Raw genomic sequence first — 25,372 nt, 5'->3', positions numbered from 1 at the left:
CGGCACCTCCGAGTTCTAGCACATGTTCAGCTCGATGACGATCCCCGGACTCCGATCCAGCAAAGTGTCAGGGAAGAGTTCCGTCAGCACGACGGCGTGGTGACGATCTTGATGTACTACAGCAGCAGGGCTTCGCCTAAACTCCGCTACAATATTATCGAGGACTATGGTGGCTGGGGGCGCCGCACACGGCTAAGGAAAAAATCACGTGGATCAACTTGTGTGTCTCTGGGGTGCCCCTGCCTCCGTATATAAAGGACCAAGAGGGGGAGGCCGGCCGGCCACATATGGCGCGCCAGGAGGAGTCCTACACCCTCCGGGAGTAGGACTTCTCCCCCAATCCTTGTTGGAATAGGATTCATGAGGTGGAAAAGAGAGAGAGAGAGAAGAAGGAGGGCGCCGCCCCCCTCTCTCCTTGTCCTATTCGGACTAGGGGGGAGGGGCGCACGGCCCAAGCCCTGGCAGCCTCTCCTATTCTTCCACTATGGCCCATTAAGGCCCATATAGCTCCTGGGGGGTTCCGGTAACCTCCCGGTACTCTGGTAAAATCCCGATTTCACCTGGAACACTTACAATATCCAAACATAGGCTTCCAATATATCAATCTTTATGTCTCGACCATTTCGAGACTCCTCGTCATGTCCGTGATCACATCCGGGACTCCGAACAACCTTCGGTACATCAAAATGCATAAACTCATAATATAACTGTCATCGTAACCTTAAGCGTGCGGACCCTACGGGTTCGAGAACAATGTAGACATGACCGAGACACGTCTCCGGTCAATAACCAATAGCGGGACCTGGATGCCCATATTGGCTCCTACATATTCTACGAAGATCTTTATTGGTCAGACCGCATAACAACATACGTCGTTCCCTTTGTCATCGGTATGTTACTTGCCCGAGATTCGATCGTCGGTATTCCAATACCTAGTTCAATCTCGTTGCTGGCAAGTCTCTTTACTCGTTCTGTAATACATCATCCTGCAACTAACTCATTAGTTGCAATGCTTGCAAGGCTTAAGTGATGTGCATTACCGAGAGGGCCCAGAGATACCTCTCCGACAATCGGAGTGACAAAACCTAATCTCGAAATACGCCAACCCAACATGTACCTTTGGAGACACCTGTAGTACTCCTTTATAATCACCCAGTTACGTTGTGACGTTTGGTAGTACCCAAAGTGTTCCTCCGGTAAACGGGAGTTGCATAATCTCATAGTTATAGGAACATGTATAAGTCATGAAGAAAGCAATAGCAACATACTAAACGATCGGGTGCTAAGCTAATGGAATGGGTCATGTCAATCAGATCATTCACTTAATGTTGTGATCCCGTTAATCAAATAACAACTCATTGTTCATGGTTAGGAAACATAACCATCTTTGATTAACGAGCTAGTCAAGTAGAGGCATACTAGTGACACTTTGTTTGTCTATGTATTCACACATGTATTATGTTTCCGGTTAATACAATTCTAGCGTGAATAATAAACATTTATCATGATTATAAGGAAATAAATAATAACTTTATTATTGCCTCTAGGGCATATTTTCTTCAACTGCCGCTCCAGCCAGTGGTACTGCCGCGCAGAGAAGAATAGTAGGGAATAGGACCCAGCGCGGTACTACCGCGGTGCTAAGGGCGGTACTACCGCTCCTGAAGCGGTACTACCGCCTCTACAACGGCAACTAGTGCCGCAAAACCCGACACGAGAAAAAGAGCCCTCGAGTCGAGGCGGTAGGAGCCAGACAGCCCAGCGGTACTACAGCAGCGGGGTCACGGGCGGTACTACCGCTGCGGAGCGGTACTTCCGCTTGTGACCCTTCGGCGGTACTACCGCTGGGACACAGAAGAGAGACAGGATCTCTCCAAAGAGGCTGAGGACGAGGCGGTGGTGCCAGGCACCCCAGCGGTACTGCTGTTGTGGAGTCACGGGCGGTACTACCGCTGCGGAGAGGTACTGCCGCTTGTGGCTCCTTAGTGGTACTACCGCTGGGTTGCGCGGTACTACCGCTGGAACCCAGACAGGACATAGAAAAGAGGAGAGATCTCTTCTATGAAGTGGAAGAGCTCGGAGGGTGAGAAGCTGATGTGTACGTGTTGATTCCACCCATGCAATACCCCAGCGGACCCCCTCTTGATAGTACGGTGCCCTCTACGCAACTAGTCCACCGAGAGAGAAACGAAAGAGCTACACCGTCTTGAAAGACACTCCGAAGGGAAGAAAACGTCTCGTGCCAGGGATGAATCTGTGAACTACTCAAAGCACATGATTAGTCCGCAAACATGTTGTCATCAATCACCAAAACTACCTTGAGAGAGATATGCCTCAACAATCTCCCCCTTTTTGGTGGATTGATGACAACTAGGGATTTGCACAAGGAAAAGATATAAACGTAAGAAAACTAAGAACTACAAAATATAGACGGGCTCCCCCAGAATGTGTGCACCTAGAAAGAGGAGAAAAAGGAAAGCAAGACACACACATCCGAATGAACACTCCCCCTATATTTTATAGTCCAACAATTCTAAGCACAAGATATATGAGAGAAGAGTATATAATAGGACAAGAATGCAACTCATAATATACTACAGTACTCGATAGACATAAGTAATAAGGTAGCGATAGGGAGCATATGTCTCACGGGCACCAAACCAAACCAAACAAAGACACCGAGAGAACACACAAGAAAACACAATACGACAAACTCAAAGCACAACAACACAAACCCCTACATTCCCCCCCCCCTTGGCAGAGAGACACCAAAAAGGGAAAAGAGCAACGCTACGACTCCAGGTGATGGCAAGCTGAGGATCTCGAACATCACATCTCAGCGTGATCGTCTGCATCTCCATCGTTGGTCAAAAACTGCTCGGCGTCGGAGTCGGTCCAAGGGCAATGCTGATGAATCCACTCCTCCTCTTAAGTGATCTGACCCTCAGATCCACTGGCAACTGTCGCTCCCATCTGACGCATGAGCTCCTTGTGGCGCACCCTGGCATGCTTCTCCACCACATGTGTCAAGTACTGACCATGAGACTCCATGCATAAAAGCTTCTTCATCTTGTGTTTAACCTTCTTCGCCCATGAAGGTTCTGCACTAGAGGGCCCAAAGTCCTCCTCGTGATCATCAGTGGCAGCCCCACCCTCGGTCTCCATGGCATCAGCAGCAACCGCAGCAGACGGCCCCCCGGTTTGAGGCGTTGGGGTGACCCAATTGTCCTTCTTCCTCAGACGCTTGATCTCATGGGAAACCAAGTCCACAGTTTCCAGCATCACTCTGGGATAGATCTGTGCCCAGGCCCTCTCAATGAGCCTCATGATGAATGGACCATATATCGGGCACTTGAGCTCAGACACGGCAGAGAGAAGTTCAGACCACATGACATGAGAAATATCCAGGCTCTCTCCAGTGATTGCTTCCTTCTCATGCTGACAGAAAAGAAGCATGTCCACAAGATAAGAGTGGACCATATCCAGATTCCCGATGCGAGGGAAGAGAGTCTCACGGAAGATACGATGAAGAATGTCCAGATACGGAGACAGCTCATAGGTTTTCTTCTTAGTCACTGGGTTAACTTTCACAATGTAGTAGGTCCAGAGGGCTTGCTTGTGAGTGGACGTAGCATTGCGGTGAGGGCGGAAACCGACTGGAGTCTCAAGCCCGTGATCCACCACATCAAGTAACTCCATGAAAGCCTTCCACTTGACGGAAAGCAGCTTGCCATTGGTCATCCATGTCAGAGTTCTGTCGACATCCGTCCCAAGATGAACGGTGGCAAAGAGTTGAGCCACCAAATCTGCATCGAAATCCTTGTTGAATTGCATGATCCTGAGAATGTTCAGCTGAGTGCACATCTGAAGGGCTTCGCCAAAGTACTCCGGGTCCTTCTCCATAACATCAGTGTCAATGGAGTGAACATCAACAAAGAGATTCTTCTTGGCCTTGATCACATCAAAATAGATGGCAAACTGAAATCGGTTCCAGAACGGGCGGTTGACCAAAGTGGGTTCTTGGTCCATCTCATAGGGATTGCGGCGACGCCTTTCTCAAAACTCCTTGTTGGTCATCTCAGTCATGAACTTCCCTTTTGGCTTGGTGGCGAATCTCTTCGACTGCTGAGGAGGTGGAGGAACACTTGCGGATGCACCTGCTGGTGGCGGTTGGGTGCTAGAGGAACCACTGGCTGGCTCAGAGGTGCGGTAGCATTTTGATGTAGCACGCCCGGGGTTGATACGACGAGCTTGATGCTCAGGATGATCATCACCTGGAGCCAAACACAAGAACACGCAAAACAACCAGAAAGAATGAGCATAAGCCAACAAACACACCAAAAAGGATCAAAGAAAAGGCAGGAACATGATGGAACTTGGCAGGCAGCGGTAGTACCGTGACATGCTCTCGGTAGTACCGCCCAAGCGGTAGTACCGCTCCAAAGAGAGCGGTAGTACCACTCGAGGTGGGGAAACAACAGTTTCTTACTACCGTGGTCAGATCCGGCACTACCGGCCTGCCAAATTCAAAAATATTCCTACCAAACTCTAATCAAGATAGTCTAGTTGCCTTCTCCAACCTACTCACGCCTAGATTTAGCCAAAAATCTAGAGATGCAACCACCATTGCCCCTAAGAACAAGATCTGAAAAACGAGACAAAAGGAGAGAAGGAACGGGGGCAATACCAGCATCCATGGCAAGAGAACAAGGTGGGGATCGACTCCACCGAAGGAAATGGAGAGAGACGCCCCGGAGACGGAGATCTGCCGGAGCCCTCCCGCGGCAAGAGGAGGCTAGAGAGAGGAAGAGGAAAGAGGGGGAGAAGCGACTGGGTATGGGGGAGAAGAAACCTCCCCCTGCCCCGATATAACCCCCTGGTCCCGTCCCTCAGCGGTAGTACCGCGCTGGGGGGCGGTAGTACCGCTTATAAGCGGTAGTACCATGCACCACCAGCGGTAGTACCGCCCAGTACGCCACGGCAACCGAACAACACGTCTTAGCTCGAGGAAAGAAAAAAAAACGGCAAGAAAAGAGAGCACACCAGCAAACGACCAAGAAACACCTCTTCAAGAGAGGGCGGTGGCCGAGGCCACCTATGTTTGATTCAAGAGGTATGGCGCCGCGAAGATTTTAACCTTGGGCCCATGACCAAAACTCGTCTTTGAAACACAAGTACCATCAACAATGGTAAGGTGAAAGACTTGATTCAATTTATGCATAATGGGGGGAGGGAGAGTTCATTGAGAGAACAACACTCCCCCTATGTCCATGCCTACACCTAAACTAGACAACAAATTGAGCGTGGTGGGGTGTGCAAGGGTTCAAGCCACATTGCTCGAATCAATGATATTTAGCTCATGCCTTAACTCGCAAAATCTTGCTTCATCCAAGGGCTTCGTGAAAATATCTGCAAGGTTGTCATGAGTGTTGACATAGTTGAGCTCGATCTCTCCTCGCCTAATGTGATCCCAGATGAAGTGATACCGAATCTCAATATGCTTCGTCTTGAAGTGTTGCACCGGGTTGAGAGAGATCTTGATGGCACTTTCATTGTCACACCAAAGAGGCACTTTGTCACAAGTGACACCGTAATCCTTTAAAGTTTGCCTCATCCATAGGAGTTGTGCACAACAACTACCGGCTGCAACATACTCCACCTCGGTGGACGAGAGAGACACACAACTTTGCTTTTTGGAAGACCAACTTACCAAAGAGAAACCAAGGAATTGGCACCCTCTGGAAGTGGACTTCCTATCCACTTTGTCTCTCGCCCAATCAGAGTCCGAGTACCCTACAAGCTTGAAGTTTGATCCTCTTGGGTACCATAAGCCAAAGTTTGGGGTATGAGCCAAATATCGAAAGATTCGTTTGACCGCCGCATAGTGACTTTCCTTAGGTGCGGCTTGAAACCGTGCACAAATTCCCACACTCAACATGATATCTGGTCTAGATGCACAAAGGTAAAGCAAGAATCCAATCATGGAGCGATATACCTTTTGATCCACCACTTTACCATTGGGATCTAAGTCAAGTTGGCACTTGGTGGGCATTGGAGTGGAGGCCGGCTTGACATCACTTAGCTTGAATCTCTTGAGCATGTCTTGAGTGTATTTGGATTGATTGATGAAGGTTCCTTCTCTTCTTTGCTTCACTTCGAACCCTAGAAAGAACTTCAACTCTCCCATGGAGGACATCTCGAACTTTAAGGTCATGAGAGCGGCAAATTCCTCATTGAAAGCTTTGTTAGGTGAACCAAAGATAATATCATCAACATATAATTGGCACACAAACAAATCCCCTTTGACCTTCTTAGTAAAAAGAGTGGGGTCGATTAGCCCAACTTCAAAACCACGGTCTTGTAACAACTCGGTAAGGTGGTCATACCACGCACGTGGGGCTTGTTTAAGGCCATAGAGTGCCTTATCGAGTTGATACACATGATCAGGAAAGTAGGGATCCTCGAACCCGGGGGGTTGCTTGACGTAAACCAATTCATTAATAGGACCATTAAGAAAAGCACTCTTCACATCCATTTGTTGTAACTTAAATTTATGATGATAAGCATATGCAATCAACATGCAAATGGATTCAAGATGAGCAACGGGGGCAAAGGTTTCACCGTAGTCGATACCCTCGACTTGGGAGTAGCCTTGTGCTACCAAACGAGCCTTGTTGCGAATGATAATCCCATGGGCATCTTGCTTGTTCTTAAATATCCACTTGGTTACAATGACATTGTGATTCCCGGTCGGTCTTGGCACCAATCTCCACACTTTGTTGCGCTCGAAGTTGTTGAGTTCTTCATGCATGGCATTGAGCCAATCCGGATCTTCTAGCACCTCATAGACCTTGTGGGGTTCCACACAAGAGACAAACGCGTGATGCTCACAATAATTTGGTAATTTTCTACGAGTGCTTACCCCCTTTCTTAAGCTCCCAAGCACATTTGTCATGAGATGATCCTTGGTGGAGAGCTTGGAAGCAACCTTGGCGGCACGGCGCTCTAATTCCTCCTCGGGGGTGAGATGAGGAGTGGTCACTTGATCATCTTGAGCGTCGTCTTGGGCTTGTTCTTGTTCTTGAACTTGCTCGGAGGAGAGAACTTGACCTTGGGCATCACTTGATGTGTCAACACCGTCTTGAGCGTGATCTTGCCCTTGGTCATGTTCTTGAGGATGAGGGCCTTCATGTTGTTCTTCGGAAGCGTGTGGGCCTTGGGTTGGTGATGGCTCCACTTGAGTGGAGCTTTGTCCTTCTTCTTCGGCCACAAGGGGTTCCTCAATGGGTAGGATAAAGCCAACACCCATTCTTCTTATGGCTTGGGGAGGAATTTCATCACCTACATCACAAGTGCCACTTTGCTCCACTTGGGAGCCATTATTCTCATCAAACTCCACATTACATGTCTCCTCAATAAGTCCCGTGGATTTATTGAGGACACGTTAAGCATGAGAGTTTGTAGCATAACCAACAAATATGCCCTCATAAGCTCTAGCCTCAAATTTAGACAACCGAACACCTTTCTTGAGAATGAAACACTTACACCCGAATACCCGGAAGTACTTGAGGTTGGGCTTGTTACCGGTGAGTATCTCATATGGAGTCTTGTTCAAGCCCTTGCGGAGGTAGAGCCGATTGGATGCATGACACGCGGTGTTGATGGCTTCGGCCCAAAAATTGTACGGAGGCTTGAACTCCGCCATCATGGTCCTTGCCGCATCCATCAACGTCCGGTTCTTCCTCTCCGCAACACCATTTTGTTGAGGGGTGTAGGGTGCGGAATATTGATGCTTGATTCCCTCATCACTAAGAAACTCATCCAAGGTGTAGTTCTTGAACTCGGTGCCGTTGTCACTTCTTATTGTCAAGATCTTCGCATTGTGTTGACGTTGTGCTTCATTTGCAAAGTCAATGACGGTTTGTTGGGTCTCGCTCTTCCTCTTGAAGAAATACACCCACGTGTACCTTGAGTAGTCATCCACAATCACCAAGCAATACTTCCTACCTCCAAGACTATCGAAGGATGGAGGCCCAAAGAGATCCATGTGAAGGAGCTCCAAAGGCCTCTTTGAATAAATGATAGTCGTGGGAGGGTGAGCCTTCTCATGTAGCTTTCCTTCGATATAAGCACTGCAAGCACGATATTTAGCAAAACTAACATTCGTAAGTCCACGGACATGGTCCCCCTTGAGGAGACTTTGCAAAGATCTCATATTGACATGGGCTAAACGGCGATGCCAAAGCCATCCCACATCAACTTCAGCCATTAGGCACGTCGCGGTCTTAGTGGGTCGCTCCGAAAAGTTAATCACATATAGACCGTTCTCGACATCCCAACAAAGGCTAATTTAAGAGTCTTGCTCCACAAGAGGGCCACGGTATCGATATCAAAGAAAGTGGCAAAGCCCATGATTGCAAGTTGACGAACGGAAAGTAAATTGTATGCAAGGGACTCAACAAGGATGACCTTCTTGATCGTGAGATCATGAGAGATGGCCACCTTGCCAAGTCCCAATACCTTAGAAGATGAGGCGTCACCCCACTCGACATTGGTGGGCATAGATGGAACCTTGTGCACGTCCACCACCAAGTCCTTGCTTCCGGTCATATGATTTGTAGCTCCGCTATCGAGCAACCATGATCCCCCACCGGAAGCAAACACCTACAAGAGATCAATGCTTGGTTTTAGGTACCCATTTTGTAATGGGTCCTTTGATGTTAGTAACAAGGGTCTTTGGAACCCAAATAGACCATTCAATTTATTCATGAAGAGAACCAACAAATTTGGCATAAACATGCCCATCACTAGCACGACATAACACATAAGAAGGATTAAAATCGCCGGCTTTGTTGGGAGGGGTGGCATTGCCCTTCTTGACATTGCCACCCTTTGCATTGTTCTTCTTCTTCTCCTCGGAGGCACTCTCTCCATCCTTCACAAAGGTTTGCATGAGAGGAGGAGGTCATTTGGTCTTGTCATTCTTCTTCTTGTTCTTGGAGTCGGGCACGTACCCAACCCCTTCCTTGGCCACAACTCCCTTTTGGTTGATCAAGAGATTGTTGAGGTTCTTCTTGCCTTGTATGCAAGTCGCAAGACCTCTCTCAAGTTGCCCCTTTATCTTAGCGTTCTCCTCAACGAGATGCACATGCTCACAACACGGGTTAGTAGCATTTGCATTATCAATTAACATCATACGAGGGAAAGTGGCCTTTTCCTTGGTAAGCTTTACTTGAAGTTGATCATGAGACTCTTTGAGGCTATCATGAGCACCCTTCAAGACCTTGTGAGCCTTGTCAAGTAGATCAAACTCCTCTTTGAGTCTAGCAAGATCAACCTCAAGTTCGACCTTCTCGGATTCAACACATGAGAAACAATGAGGACATGATCATAATATTTCTTTAACTTAGCATGATCAACGTTGTGTGACTCCTCAAGAGCCAAACAAATACCACACTCTTCCACAAGAGCATTGGAAAGATCTGAAATCTGATCGGCATAGTCACGACTATGCCCTTCCATCTTAGTGATGGTGTCTTCGTGAGCCTCGATCATGTCATTGACTTCACCAAGTTGTTCCAAGAGAGAAACAAAGTGCTTCTTGGATTTTCCCTTGAGTTTGCCCATAAAGGCCTCAAACTCATTAGCCTCCACATTAGCTCCCTCAAGTTCATTAATGATATCCGTCAAAGAAGGATGATTAATGATGGTAGTTTTGATGTTGTGGGTTACCTTGTTGGTGACTTTAGCCATGAGGCACTTGGCGGTGATGCTCTCATTGGATGAGTCGAAGAGAGACACCCGTGAAGTCATCGCAATGGCAACGGAGGCCATGGCAACCGACTCATCACCTTCATCATCGTCATCATCCTCATTGTACTCTTCTTGTACCACCAATGCCTTGGGAGGAGTCTTCTTGGTGAAGTTGCTCTTGTTGGGGAACGACTTGGCCTTGTCCTTTCGGATGAGCTTTACACCATTGTCTTCCCTCTTCTCATACGGGCACTCCGCAACAAAATGACTCACGTTGCCGCAATTGTAGCAAGTCCTTACACGTTGCTTGCTCTTCGTGCCACTTGAGTTGTTTTTGTTAAAGTTTGGCCTCGAGTTTTTCTTGCTCCAAAATTGCCTTGAAGCAAGTGCCATGTGTTCATGATACGCATACTTCGTATCTTCGCGGTTGCTCTCCTCTTCTTCCTCTTCTTCTTCTTCAACGGTGATCTTGGCCTTCAATTCTAGGTTAGGCTTCTTTGCCCGTTGAGAACGGAGCACCGCATTGTCGGCGGTCTTGTCCAAAATGTTCATGGCCACAAACTCATCCAACACTTCGCTTGAGGTCAAAGTGTGGAAGTACGGTCTTTGACGAATGATGGAGGACATGGCCTTGTGGTAGGGCATCATTGCCTTGAGGAATTTGCGCTTGATCCAATTGTCATCCGTGTCCTTGCTCCCGTGATCTCGTAGTGAGACCGCGAGTTTGGTTACTCTACGATAAAGCTCACGAGGTTCTTCATCTTCTTTCATAGCAAACCCATCGGCCTCATCTTGCACCACTTCATAGTTGGAGCATTGAATGCTTGCGCTTCCCCGGTAGAGAGAGACAACACAATGCCATGCATCTTTGGCCAAGGCGAAGGGACGAAGATGAGGTAGGTCTTCGGGTGGAATTGCATCTTGAATGATGAAGAGAGCATTCTCATTGAATTGATTTTCCGTGGCTTTTCGAGGAGTGAAGTTGCTTGGATCATGCGGATATAAACCTTCTTCAATGATTCTCCAAAGGTTAGTGTTCACATGATTTAAATGACGTTTAAAGCGGTAAACCCAAGAATCAAAGTCCTCATTTTTCACAATCTTAGGGGGAGGACCGGCATGATTCAAATGAGTAGAAGGAACCGGTCCACCATAAACAAGTGGTGGTTCCACATGAGCAAAGATGCCGGTGCCATTTTTACCACTAGAAGAAGGAGCCTTTTCACTACTAGCTTCCCCCTTGTCGGGGATAGCATCCGTCACCTTGTCGGTGGGGTCACCCACTTTCAACGGTGCGGTGGATAGTTTAAGACCCTCAAGAAATTTAGTAAACATGCTTTCAACCTCGGTCGTCATGGAGGTTTTCAATGTCTCTAAGGCCACATTGAACTCCTCACGAGAGACCAAGGTTCCCCCATCGCCCATAGACGAGATCGGATTCACACCGGAGTGTTCCTCCACACCGTCTACGGTATCAACCATACTCTTTGGACGGTAAAGTCCTTAATAAAGAGACGAGGCTCTGATACCAATTGAAAGGATCGATATGGTTGACTAGAGGGGGGGGGGTGAATAGGCAACTACCAATTTTTAACTTTTCTTTATCAAATTAAACTTTGCATCAAAGTAGGTTGTCTAGATGTGCAACTAGGTGACGAACCTATATGATGCAATAACAACAAGCATACAAGCAAGCAAGAGAAGTAACACTAAAGAGTTTGCACAAGTAAAGGTAGGAGATAACCAAGAGTGGATCCGGTGAAGACGAGGATGTGTTACCGAAGTTCCTTCCTTTTGAGGGGAATTACGTCTCCATTAGAGCGGTGTGGAGGCACAATGCTCCCCAAGAAGCCACTAGGGCCACCGTATTCTCCTCACGCCCTCACACAATGCGAGATGCCGTGATTCCACTATTGGTGCCCTTGAAGGCGGCGACCGAACCTTTACAAACAAGGTTGGGGCAATCTCCACAACTTAATCGGAGGCTGCCAACAAAACCACGAAGCTTCACCACAATGGACTATGGCTCCGTGGTGACCTCAACCGTCTAGGGTGCTCAAACACCCAAGAGTAACAAGATCCGCTAGGGATGAGTGGGGGAATCGAAAATCCCTTGGTGGAAGTGTAGATCGGGGCCTTCTCAACCACTCCCGAGCAAATCAACAAGTTTGATTGGCTAGAGAGATATATCGGGCGAAAATGGAGCTTGGAGCATTTAATGGAGCTTGAGGGGGAAGAGGTGGGTCAAAGGGAAGAAGGGGACCCCCTTCTATTGTGGGGGCAACAATCCAACCGTTGCCCCCACCAACCAGCCCCGCACAGGGCGGTACTACCGCTAAGAGGGGGCGGTACTACTGCTAGGTCAGCGGTACTGCCGCTCCAGCCAGCGGTACTGCCGCGCAGAGAAGAATAGTAGGGAATAGGACCCAGCGCGATACTACCGCAGTGGTAAGGGCGGTACTACCGCTCCTGAAGCGGTACTACCGCCTCTACAACGGCAACTAGTGCCGCAAAACCCGACACGAGAAAAAGAGCCCTCGAGTCGAGGCGGTAGGAGCCAGACAGCCCAGCGGTACTACGGCAGCGGGGTCACGGGCAGTACTACCGCTGCGGAGCGGTACTGCCGCTTGTGACCCTTCGCCGGTACTACCGCTGGTAGTGCGGTACTACCGCTAGGACACAGAAGAGAGACAGGATCTCTCCAAAGAGGCTGAGGACGAGGCGGTGGTGCCAGGCACCCCAGCGGTACTGCTGCTGTGGAGTTACGGGCGGTACTACCGCTGTGGAACGGTACTGCCGCTTGTGGCTCCTCAGCGGTACTACTGCTGGGTTGCGCGGTACTACCGCTGGAACCCAGACAGGACATAGAAAAGAGGAGAGATCTCTTCTATGAAGTGGAAGAGCTCGGAAGGTGAGAAGCTGATGTGTACGTGTTGATTCCACCCATGCAATACCCCAGCGAACCCCCTCTTGATAGTACGGTGCCCTCTACGCAACTAGTCCACCGAGAGAGAAACGAAAGAGCTACACCGTCTTGAAAGACACTCCGAAGGGAAGAAAACGTTTCGTGCCAGGGATGAATCTGTGAACTACTCAAAGCACATGATTAGTCCGCAAACATGTTGTCATCAATCACCAAAACTACCTTGAGAGAGATATGCCTCAACAACCCTCATGTCCTGCTCTTTACGTGGTTGTAGAAATTATATACTAATTCATATGGAGTCAAGTCCAACATCTAATTTGTTCTTCTCAACTAGCCGAATAACCAAACATGGGTCGCTTCTCCATCTAAGGCACTCTTGATGACTCTGTAGGCCCATCTTTAGCTTCGGGTAGGAATCCAGCATGTGGCAGGCTGAATTATTTGGGTCTTATCATGACTCTGCAGATTGCATACTAACCCGGATCATGATGACTCCAAAGGCAAAGTTATACGTCTCGACGATGCGCACAACTTTCATGTTGGGCGCTTCTACCTTTGAGGCCAGCTTTAGGGTGCTCTGGTTGCAGGTCTTTACATGTTGTTCTCCAAGTCCTTGTCAGGCTGTCAACATAACCGGCTAGTAAGTCTAATTGTGGTATGACTCGACGCTAAGCATGATAGCTTGTTGAATAGGTATAACAAGATGGTTGGAGCGAAATGGCCTCTGTCGGTGTCAAAACCGGCGGATCTCGGGTAGGGGGTCCCGGACTGTGCGTCTAGGCTGGATGGTAACAGGAGGCAAGGGACACGAAGTTTTACCTAGGTTCGGGCCCTCTCGATGGAGGTAAAACCCTACGTCCTGCTTGATTAATATTGATGATATGGGTAGTACAAGAGTAGATCTACCACGAGATCGAAGAGGCTAAACCCTAGAAGCTAGCCTATGGTATGATTGTTGATGTGTATGTTGTCCTATGGACTAAAACCCTCCGGTTTATATAGACACCGGATAGGGTTAGGGTTACATAGAGTCGGTTACAATGGTAGGGGATCTAAATATCCGCATCGCCAAGCTTGCCTTCCACGCCAAGGAAAGTCCCTCCCGGACACGGGACGAAGTCTTCAATCTTGTATCTTCATAGTCCTAGAGTCCGGCTGAAGGTATAGTCCGGCCATCCGGACACCCCCTAATCCAGGACTCCCTCAGTAGCCCCCGAACCAGGCTTCAATGACGATGAGTCCGGCGCGTAGATTGTCTTCAGCATTGCAAGGCGGCTTCTCCTCCAAATTCCATGTAACTGTTGAATAAAGTCCGCTTTCTTGTAGATGTTGTGTTCCTTGGCTTGTGCGCCCAATAATGGCCGCTCCCCACGTGTCAAATGAATATGAAAGGTCTGAGTGTTTTTACATTCACACCCCTAGCCGCGTAAACAAGCTGACCTATTTAAGGAGACGAGGATTTAGATCCAAACCACACCTTCCCCCTTCGCGAGTGTTCATCAGAGCGCATTTGACAAAAATCCATTCCACCATGGCCAGCCGTCGCGACTCCTCCTCCTGCCCTTCCAGCCCTAAGCCTAGATATTGGGAAAGATGCTCCATCCCGCATAGCGAGCTAGTGACGCTCCAGACCAAGGGATTTCTCCCCCCGGCCTATATGATCCCGGTTCGAGCCGGTCTTGCCGTCTATAACGGCGGAGAGCAAGTGGAGAGCGCCCCTAATCCCTCCAAAGGAGAGCGGGTGTGCCTCGTCCCTTATTTAATAAGGGGGCTCGGATTTCCAATCCATCCATTTCTCCGGGGGCTGCTGGAGTTCTACGGCCTCCAGCTACATCATCTCACGCCTGCCTCAGTATTGCATATCGCGGGCTTTGTAGCCCTCTGCGAGCTGTTCTTGGGTGTTGAAGCTCATTTCGGACTGTGGAGGGAGCTATTTTGCCTCGTGCGCCGTTCCAAGAAGGGGTCTATGTATCAAGTGGGCGGAGCCGAAGTAAGGCGCATCGCCGGGACCGGCTATCTGTCCAGAACCCCAAAGAGGGCGTCCGAAGACTGGCCCTCGGAATGGTTTTACATAGAAGACGTCCCGCTGCCGGATCTTGTCCGGATCGGCCTCCCTGAATTCAACAATGCTCCCTTAAAGAAGCGCCTAAGCTGGCGCCCACGGAGCCCTCAGAGGGAAAGTGACAGGGACATTGTTTACCTGATGGGCCGGATAAGATTGTTAGCTCATTCCGGACTAACCATGATCGGGGTCATGGCCGCATGCATCATGCGAGGGGTGCAGCCGCTACAGTATAGAGGCCACCCCATGTGGGATTTCAACGGGGAGGACGACACCACCCGCTACGGCCGTAAGGGGCCGGATTCGGCTGCGGCTCTAATAAAGACCTTGTCCGCTTTGTACAAGGGAGAAGAGGAGGATTTTCTCTGCGTTGACCCAAAGGGTGGATTTTCCATGTACAATCCTCCAAGCTGGGTGGGTGGTCACATCTTGCCCATCCGTTTTATATCCCCATTGTTAAATATTCAATCTTAGTGATTTCGACACAGGAACTGCGCCAGGCTGTCAAAGAAATAAACAGCCCTCCTCCACAACCCGAGGACCCAGGACGGTCCCTCGACCCGGACTCGCAAGAGGATCCGGAGCTTTCGGTGGATCTGATTGATGGAGTGTTCCATCAATTGAGCAAGGACAACTCCCTGGTGGCCATTATGGCTGATTATCCGGGGCTAATCCCGGCCTCCCAAAAACGGGAGGCCGAACCTGCGGCGACAAGCCAACGAGGGGCCGCAGGGCCCCATGGGCAGAAAAGAGGTGCAGTCCGGACCGGGGCGTCGGCACAAAGGTATGGCGCACCCCCTTATCCCAGGTGTTGTACCTTCAAGGCATATTAACACTTGTGCTCTCTTTAGGACAAAGAGACCTCGCCGAACTATATTCGGAGAGACCGCCAATCGTGCCTCCACCAGCCAGGCTCCAAAGCCTGGCCCGGAAGCGGGGCCGAACACAAGGCGCGCACCGGACGCTCCTTCGACTGAGGATATGGACAGGTTGTCCGCCACCAACTCTGAGGTGGAGAGTGCCATGAACCACAGGCGTCGCCGGACAATTCTTCGCGACGCTTGTTTCTCCCAAGAGGCGTTAGATGCCTTTAAGTCGGGAGATGTGTACCTCCGTGCCGCTCAAAATGGTCTAGCCAGAGCCACGGAGCAATATGTAAAAGACATACGGGTAAGAAATTTTTGGTAATTATATATATACCAGTAGCCCCCGAGACTTGAAACAGTTAAAATAACTGATTTAAGGATCATATGTTATGCAGGTTCTTACAGAAAAGAATTCCCTACTGTCCAAGGAGCTGGAAGAGTGCAAAGCCCAACTCGAGGCAGCACTAGCCGCGGCAGGGGAGCCTAAGGAGGCCCCCTCTGGTAATATACACTTCGAAAGATAAGTATTTTGCGAAGCACGGCTTTGGTGCGAATCTGACAAATGAAATTGCAGATGGCGCCGGATTGGATCCGGAAAGGCAACACCTCCTACGCCAGCTAAAGGCTGGTGAGAGGGTGCTGTTAAAGGTGATGGGGGAGAAGAACGATCTCCGAGATGCCAACACCAAGCTGGGCGTCGAGCTGAAAGATGTTCGTGCCCAGCTGTCAGACTCCGTGAAGGAGAATCAGCGGCTTCGGCGCGGCATATTTAGTAAGTGCTTGAACGAACCTTTTGAAAGAAATTTCGGCGGGGAAGTCGACTAACAGAGCAATGTCTGTAGGTGTGCTGACAGGTCGTCCTGCAGAGGAGATGCCCGGTTCTACGGGTGACCTTCTTCCCGAGCTCTCGCAACTGCTCAATCGAGTTCGGCAGGCGATGCGAGGCGTCGCGCAGGCCCTGTGGCCATCCGTCTCCATGCCCGAAGGTCTTGGAGAGCTTGCGGAGAAGCTAAAGGGAGCACGGCGGCGCTTCCAATTGTGGAAGATATCAGCCTGCCGTCAAAGCGCTAGGGAGGCCTGGGCCATGGTGAAGACACGGTACGCAAAGGCTGACCCCAACCACATGGCCGAGGTCGGTCCTATAGGGCCCAATGGGAAGGAGATCCCTGTAAGCTTAGTATACGGCCAAGTAGAGTTGGCCGCAAAGTATTCCTAGCAGGACTGTAAATTAGACAGCCTGTTAGATGGTATTGAAGAGGAATACAATCAGTCAAAATGACTATGTAATTTAATTGACATTTATAATGCCTTCTAGCCGGATTGTAGATCATTTGTCATGGCCGACCTTTTCGCTTCAGCCTCGGGATCTGACGGTCCGGAGTGTGTCGGAATTCCCACGCGGTTATATAGGAACCGGGGAATGCATGGAGACCAGGCGTAGGGGTCATTAGTGCGTGAACAGACAAGTGCCCGACTAGTTATGTTATATTACATGGTTAGTAAGAAACATCTTCCAGGGAGAATAGTTTCATTAGGGGTTCCTTTCCCTGGGAGGCATGCCCTAAGGTGCATGTCCATGCTGCGAAAAGAAACGCAGGAAAAACATCTGGGGGCGTATAGATAAAAAATAAAAAGATCATCTTTAGTCCACCGACCGAATATTCCCTTAAGAACGCTAGCTTTCGGCTTCACCCAGTCTGAGGTACACGTCCGGCTGACCCGGCAGTAACAATCGCAGAGGTGCTCCCTTTACCACCTAGCCGAACAATCGGGAACGTAGGGGTAAGCACAGGAGCCAGGCAACCCAGCTTGGCCAAAACTTAAGTCATATCGATGCATATAATGGTGAATAAAAGGTACATGCGGAAGTGTGACGCATGTGTTGGGCATGAAGCCCGTATGAATAAGCTTCTGTTTAAAGAAGCCCCCAAGTTTAATGAGCGCGGATGGCGCGTCACTTTATGAGCCTTTAAGGGCTATAAGAGAGATAGAGAAGAAGAGAAATGCAAGACAGAAAATATAAAAAAAATGGACAGAGGAAGGAGACGAACATAGAGTCCGGCGCTGGGCATAGAATCTTCGGAGACGGGCTGCGTTCCATGGGTTCGGCTCGAGTTGGTTATCCGATGCATCTCGCAGGCGGTACGCTCCACCAGTCAGGACTTGGTCAATTATGAAGGGACCTTCCCACTTGGGCTTGAGTTTGTCCTTTTTCTTGTCCGGTAGTCGCAGAACTAATTCGCCAACGTTGTAATTTTTGGCCCGTACTTCTCTGCTTTGGTATCTTCGAGCCTGCTTTTGATAGAATGCGGAACGGGCTTTTGCCACATCACGCTCCTCCTCCAATGCATCTAAGCTGTCCTGCCGATCGAGCTCGGCTTCTCTTTCTTCGTACATGCGCACTCGAGGTGAGTCATGAATTATGTCACAGGGCAAAACTGCCTCTGCGCCGTACACCATAAAGAATGGTGTGTATCCGGTGGTGCGATTCGGCGTGGTCCGCAGCCCCCAGAGTACGGAGTCGAGCTCCTCTACCCAGTGCGTGTTAGATTCCTTGAGGGACCGCACTAATCTGGGTTTAATGCCGCTCATGATAAGACCATTTGCATGTTCGACCTGGCCGTTAGTTTGTGGGTGATAGACGGAAGCATAGTCGAGCTTGATGCCCATGTTGTTGCACCAGAGTTTTACCTCGTCGGCCGTGAAGTTCGTGCCGTTATCAGTGATGATGCTGTGGGGAACGCCGTAATGGTGTACGACCCCGGATATAAAGTCTATCACCGGTCCGAATTCAGCCGTCTTAACAGGCTTGGCTTCTATCCATTTGGTGAATTTATCTACCATGACCAGTAAGTATTTTTGCTTGTGGGTTCTGCCTTTAAGGGGTCCAACCATGTCAAGCCCCCAGACCGCGAAGGGCCAAGTAATGGGGATAGTTCGGAGGGCGGTTGGTGGCATATGGCTTTGGTTTGCAAAGAGCTGGCAACCGGTGCATCGTTGGACTAAGTCCTGAGCATCTGCCCGGGCCGTCAGCCAATAAAAGCATGTACGGAAGGCCTTGCTTACAAGGGACCGAGCTGCAGCGTGATGACCGCCCAGTCCGGCATGAATTTCAGCCAGGAGGTTCCGCCCCTCCTCTTCGGAGATGCACCTTTGAAGGACTCCGGTAGTGCTTTTCTTATAAAGCTCTCCCTCGTGGACTCTGTAGGCTTTGGATCGCCGTACTATGCAGCGTGCCTCATTTTGGTCCTCGGGGAGTTCCTTCCTAGTGAGGTAGGCGAGGAATGGTTCTGTCCACGGGGCGATGACGGCCATTATTACGTGGGCTGAAGGTGTTATTTCATTGGCAGAGCCTCCGATTGTGTCAGAATGTTCGGTGTCGGGCAGTCCGGTTGGGTCCGAGGTGTTTTTGTTCGGCTCCCCTTCCCATACTACGGATGGCTTGAACAGCCTTTCCAAGAAGATGTTGGGGGGGACTACATCGCGTTTTGCGCCGATGCGTGCCAGGACATCTGCCGCCTGATTATTTTCCTGGGCTATATGGTGAAATTCAAGCCCCTCGAACCGAGCTGACATTTTTAGGACGGCGTTGCGGTAAGCTGCCATTTTTGGATCCTTGGCATCGAAGTCTCTATTTATTTGGGATATTACGAGGTTCGAGTCCCCGCGCACCTCTAGGCGTTGAATGCCCATGGATACTGCCATCCGGAGACCATGTAAAAGGGCCTCATATTCAGCTGCGTTGTTGGAGTCCGTGTACATAATCTGTAGTATGTATTGAACTGTGTCTCCTGTGGGGGACGTCAAAATGACGCCAGCCCCCAGTCCGGCCAACATCTTGGAGCCGTCGAAATGCATGATCCAATTTGAATATGTGCCGTACTCTTTAGGGAGTTCGGCTTCCGTCCATTCTGCGACGAAGTCGGCCAAGACTTGCGACTTGATGGCTCGCCGTGGCTTATAAGTTATGTCGAACGGGAGGAGCTCAACGGCCCATTTTGCAATCCGGCCCGTTGCGTCACGGTTGTTTATAATATCGTTAAGTGGTACTTCCGAGGCTACTGTTATTGAACACTCTTGAAAGTAGTGTCGTAGCTTCCGGGATGCCATGAATACCGCGTACGCGATCTTTTGATAATGCGGGTACCGTGATTTGCAAGGAGTGAGGATAGTGGACACATAATAGACCGGCTTTTGAAGGGGGAATCTCTGTCCGTCCGCTTCTCGTTCGACGACGAGCACTGCGCTTACAGCCTGATGTGTTGCTGCAATGTATAATAGCATTGGTTCGCCAATATTTGGCGCGGCCAGGACTGGGTTTGTTGCCAGTATGGCTTTTATTTCCTCAAGTCCGGCCGTGGCTGCATCCGTCCATTCGAAGTGTTCGGTGCACCGAAGAAGGCGGTAAAGGGGTAGGGCCTTTTCTCCCAAGCGGGAGATAAAGCGGCTTAGAGCCGCCACGCATCCAATTAACTTTTGTATTTGTTTGAGGTCCTTTGGGATATCCAGTTGCGACAGAGCTCGGATCTTATGGACGCCAAGTCAGCGAAGCGTGTAATATCACGGCGACTTATGGCGTTGAGTATTCCCTTGTCCGTGCAATTATTGCAGAAGATTAAGATTGCGTCTTCCTCGCGGCAGTCCCTTAGCCTGTTCTTAACCAGGAGGAATCTGGCCCAGTAATGATGTACTGTTTCGTCAGGCTCTTGCCTGATTTTGGATAGATCGCTTATGTTGGGGTGGGTGGGTGGAGTTAAATCCGAAGTCTCACCCCGTCTGAGGCTCAGAGGCCGAGAAATTTCTAAACTCGAAAATTTGGATCCCTGGGTGTTGTCCAATGAATCCAGCCCGTCGCCTGACTCTAAGTTCAGGTCTTGAGTGATATCCTCCCCTCCGCGGGTATCCGGCTTGGAGGGATCGGGAATCCGGACGTAGCGAGTCCTTAAGATAGACGAAGGGTCGCCGCACTGTCCCTCTACCACAGCAACGTGATGGGTGACTTGGGGAGAGTTAATCTCTCTCAGATCAGTTTTAGGCCCAATATGGTCGTAATCCGCAGCGACTCCCAGGGCGGCGAAGCGATCCAAGAGCTTGTTTATGGAGGAAAGCTCCATTGGATCTAACTGCTCGGCGAGTTCCGAACTGACATGAAGATTGTTTTCGATGGCTCGAGAGGTCATCATCGGCGCAGAAGCCGAACAGGCGGTCATAAGAAAACCACCTAGCCGGAGGGTTTGGCCGACAGCCAAAGCTCCCTTAGCAATGGTGCCATCTTTAAAGATGGGGCGAGGCATCCTTCCTGATGGCGACGACACAGAGGAACTCTCAATGAAAGCACCAATGTCGGTGTCAAAACCGGCGGATCTCGGGTAGGGGGTCCCGAACTGTGCGTTTAGACTGGATGGTAACAGGAGGCAAGGGACACGAAGTTTTACCCAGGTTCGGGCCCTCTCAATGGAGGTAAAACCCTACGTCCTGCTTGATTAATATTGATGATATGGGTAGTACAAGAGTAGATCTACCACGAGATCGAAGAGGCTAAACCCTAGAAGCTAGCCTATGGTATGATTGTTGATGTGTATGTTGTCCTACGGACTAAAACCCTCCGGTTTATATAGACACCGGATAGGGTTAGGGTTACATAGAGTCGGTTACAATGGTAGGAGATCTAAATATCCGCATCGCCAAGCTTGCCTTCCACGCCAAGGAAAGTCCCTCCCGGACACGGGACGAAGTCTTCAATCTTGTATCTTCATAGTCCTGGAGTCCGACTGAAGGTATAGTCCGGCCATCCGGACACCCCCTAATCCAGGACTCCCTCAGCCTCCGACCGACTAGGCATAACAACAGCTAGATAGAACTTGTCGGTTGAGACATGACAACATACCGGGTAGAGCCTGCCGACTGGGACATGACCGCATGACGATCGGAATATAGAACCGAATCAGCGAGTCACTTGTCGATTGGGGCATGGCAACTTGTATTACCTTGGGGGAGATAGAATTGATCAGTGTCAAACTCGGTGTCCGCATTGCTCGTGAGTGTTTCCTGCATATCTCATGCCTATTCTTCATGTTTTGAGTATCTTCCCAAGTGCGCCTCACCCTAGTCGTTTGTCATGGAAGAATGTCTCATTTTGTCAGGAGGTTTGCCAATAAAAAGTGCGAACACATGCCTTCCTCCCTCCCCCAAGAAAAGCTTGCTTCAAGAAAATAATTTATCCATAGTGTTGGCGTAAGGACGATGGCAAAACTCCATCGCCATGTATGCTAAAGGCGATAATTTATATTTGCCATATATGTTCAAGCTTGCTGCCACTTTGGTGGATTTTTTTTGAATAGTTGTAGATTGAGAACAACCACTCAATGAATGTCACAAACGTCTATGTATGCATCCCATGGCAAGTTTTGCTTGGTTTCGGGTATTTCAAAATAGGATCATCAACTGTCCGACGATAATGTTATGTATCAAAAATCACCTATCGAACGATCTTGTCCAAATACACCACTGGAACACCATCAACTATTTGGCAATACATAACATCAATGATCATATGAAGTCATCCACCAAACACCCATATATGTCTCCCGACTTCGACCCTGCAAATAAGCAACAATAGATTTCCTCCAGTCAGCTATCCAACTCGCACTACATCCTTTGTCATTGGATGGATCGATTAAGGAGTCGATCATGTGTGATTTATTTGGCCGAGTAAAAATAAAAGACGGGTGCACTTTCCAAATAGGCCGAGTCAGTAAACAAGTCAACCATATATGAGTCGGGCACATCAAGCTCGGTTGTTCAGATGTGAAAAACATGCCTCGGCTGGGCTGGGATGGTAGGCGGATACTTGTTGCGCCAATATAGTGAATTCTCAGGACAATAAATAAATACCGGCCATATTTGCTTACAAAGAGTAAGTTTTTCCTCAATAAGAAAACTTGAATAGAGTTCCCCCCAATGCTTTTAGACTACTCCAGCAATGATATCGTCGACATTCCACCTTTTTGTTTTATGCAAGCCTTGGATCAAATTCTGCATATATGAGAAGTTGTCTTGGATGCTTCGACCTTCAGAAAAACGCTCTAGCTAATGGAAATGAGGTTTTGCAATTTAGAAGCAATTCCGCTAGCAAGGAGCATCTCAAGAATTTTGGCCACTCTATGAGTGAGACACATGGGCCTGTAGTCTTCAGGTGTGAAGACATTTTCCTTCTTTGGGATCACAACAATGAAGGTTGTGTTAGGCATGTTTGAGTTTCTTCCATTGAGCGCTGACAATTGGTTGATGACATTCAAAAGGTCTACTTTAATAGTATACAAACATCTTTTGAAGAACATGCCACTAAAACCATCCGGGCAAGGTGCTTTTTCGGCCGCTATATCTTTTATAGCATGCATCGATCGAGACATGCCAGCCCATTTTAAAAGTGAGGCGTGGGTTCCACTGATATCGGTTTTGGGGACGCTCTGGAAGGTTCCACTAGTTTTTTCTAGTTTTGGGAACCTTCTAGAAGGTTCATGAACCAAATTATTATTATTATTATTATTATTATTATTATTATTATTATTATTATTATTATTATTATATGTTCCTTTTTGTTTTTCCCTTCTTTAATTTCTTTCATTTTTACTTTTTATTTTTAAATTTTCCTTTTCTTTTAAATAAATGTCAGAAATTAGAAAAATGTTACCTTATTTACTTTTTCAGGAATGTTCCTATTTTAAAATTTTGTTCACAATTCAAAAAAAGAATTTCAAATATTTGTTCACTTCTTATACAAAAATGTATCAAAATATTAAAAATAGAATTTCAAATTTTAAAATGTCCACACTTTACAAAAAAATGTTCCCACTTTCAAAATTAGTTTATAAATTAAAAAATGTATAAAACTTTGTCCAGAAATTCAATAAAATGTCCCACATTCAAAATTTGTTCAAAACTTTAATAAAAGTTCATATCTTAAAATTTACTTTTCAAATTAAAAATATGTTCAGGGGATTCCGTAAAAATGTTTGTGTCTTTGTTTTACGTTCTCAAATTCAATAAATTTTCAGAATTTCGAAAAATATCCCTGCTGTCCAAAAAATCAAAAATCCAAAAAATTCATGCTTTCAAATATTATTCGCAAGTTCAAAAAATATTTGGAGAATTTCGATTTTTTTCATATCTTGGAAAAATTGTTTGTAATTTCAAAAAATGTTCTTGTTTTCAGTTTTTGATCCTTTTCTTAGAAAATGTTTGTGTGTTTAAAAATAATAATTTCAAACAATGTTCTTGTTTTCAAATGTGTTCCTTCTTTACAAACAATGCTTGAGAATTCCAAAAACTTGTTTTCATAAAAAAAATGAGGCTTTAAAAACTTTTGCATTTTTTTAAAATGTTAGAGTTTCATAAAAATTTAATCTTTCCAATAGGAAAACCATGTTTGAAATTTAAAATATATAAATAAATTTGTTGCGGCTTATAGTTCATATACACCGGGCTGCCATTTTTCATGTAGATTCCCACGAATTACAGTGGCCAGCGACCTGGTTCACTAGCAGGAGGTCCTCGGATAGGTTTGATGGGACTTTGGTTTTGGGGAATTTTTGCGAATATTTAAAAAAATTGTCACTGTCGTTTGTTTCTTTTAAGTGTTACACTGCAAATCTAGCATAAATGTTAGTTGGTCGCAGCGGCTAGCACAGCGCACACATCACTAGTTAAGAAGTACCCCTTGCAAAATTCACTCCCACTGTCCCACAAGTGATAATCTGAAAGTTCTCTTTTTTCGTAGAAGATTCATTTTTCAAAATGTCTCTTAAACAGTGCATACAAATCCTGAATCGTTCCACCGTTGGATTCCTCGCGCCAAGATCTTAGAAACTAAATCCCATGTTAACAGGATTCTATGAACTCTTTTTTCATGAAAAATCCCAGAAATAATCGCTAGAAAAATGTCACAACCCTAGAATTCTGCTTTGTAATTAGTTGCATCAGTGAGTTGCATCCATGCATCATGTTTTAATTCAAGAAACCGGAATTGAGGGAATTCCGGAAGCCTCAAAATTCAATTAAAAGAAGGGCAAGAACCCTTAAATTTGCATTCACTGAAACCAAAATGGCCTTCGTTAATGTTTGATATTTTTAGCAAGGGTTTGGGTCTAAGCCAAAAATAGTGAACATTTTTAAGGAATCATTTTGGCATTGAATTTAAATCACTATGGTATTTGAATTTGAATATATATTCATATTATAAAGAATATATTTTCAAATGCTTTGTTATATTTTATGTTCATTTGGAGAAGTTCTTTGAGTGACATAAAATATTCAGACAAGTGTTTGGCATTGTTTGAATTTGCTTGAATTCAAAACAGTGGCAAAAGATTAAATAAAACAAATAAATAGAAAGAAACAAATGAAAACAGAAGCACTTACCTGGCCTTACCTGCGGCCCAGCCCAGCTAGCCCCTGCCAGTCGTCCCGTACCTCCGTCAGTAGGCAGAGGCAGGGCAGTGAGCGCACGCGCCCGAGCGGCCACCTCCTGCTTCACCGTGTCGACGCCTCCTTCCTCCCAACCCCGCGCCCAGGAGACGTGGACGAGGCCCGTGCTGATCCCCCTTCTCCCCTGGCCATTTTCCCCTCTCACTCCTCGTTCTTCGCCCGAACAGAGAGCCCCGCCGGCCACCGCAGCGCGCAGCTCACCGCCGACGTGGTCACTGGCCTCCCCTCACCTCCCCACCTTGCATGAGAGCTCCGCCTCGCCGTCCTCTTCCTCATCGC

The sequence above is a fragment of the Triticum urartu genome, chromosome 5, assembly GCF_003073215.2.
Source record: "Triticum urartu cultivar G1812 chromosome 5, Tu2.1, whole genome shotgun sequence".
NCBI classification, from domain to species: Eukaryota; Viridiplantae; Streptophyta; class Magnoliopsida; order Poales; family Poaceae; genus Triticum; species Triticum urartu.
The sequence above is the reverse complement of the archived record's forward strand: the minus strand, read 5'-3'. Positions refer to the sequence as shown.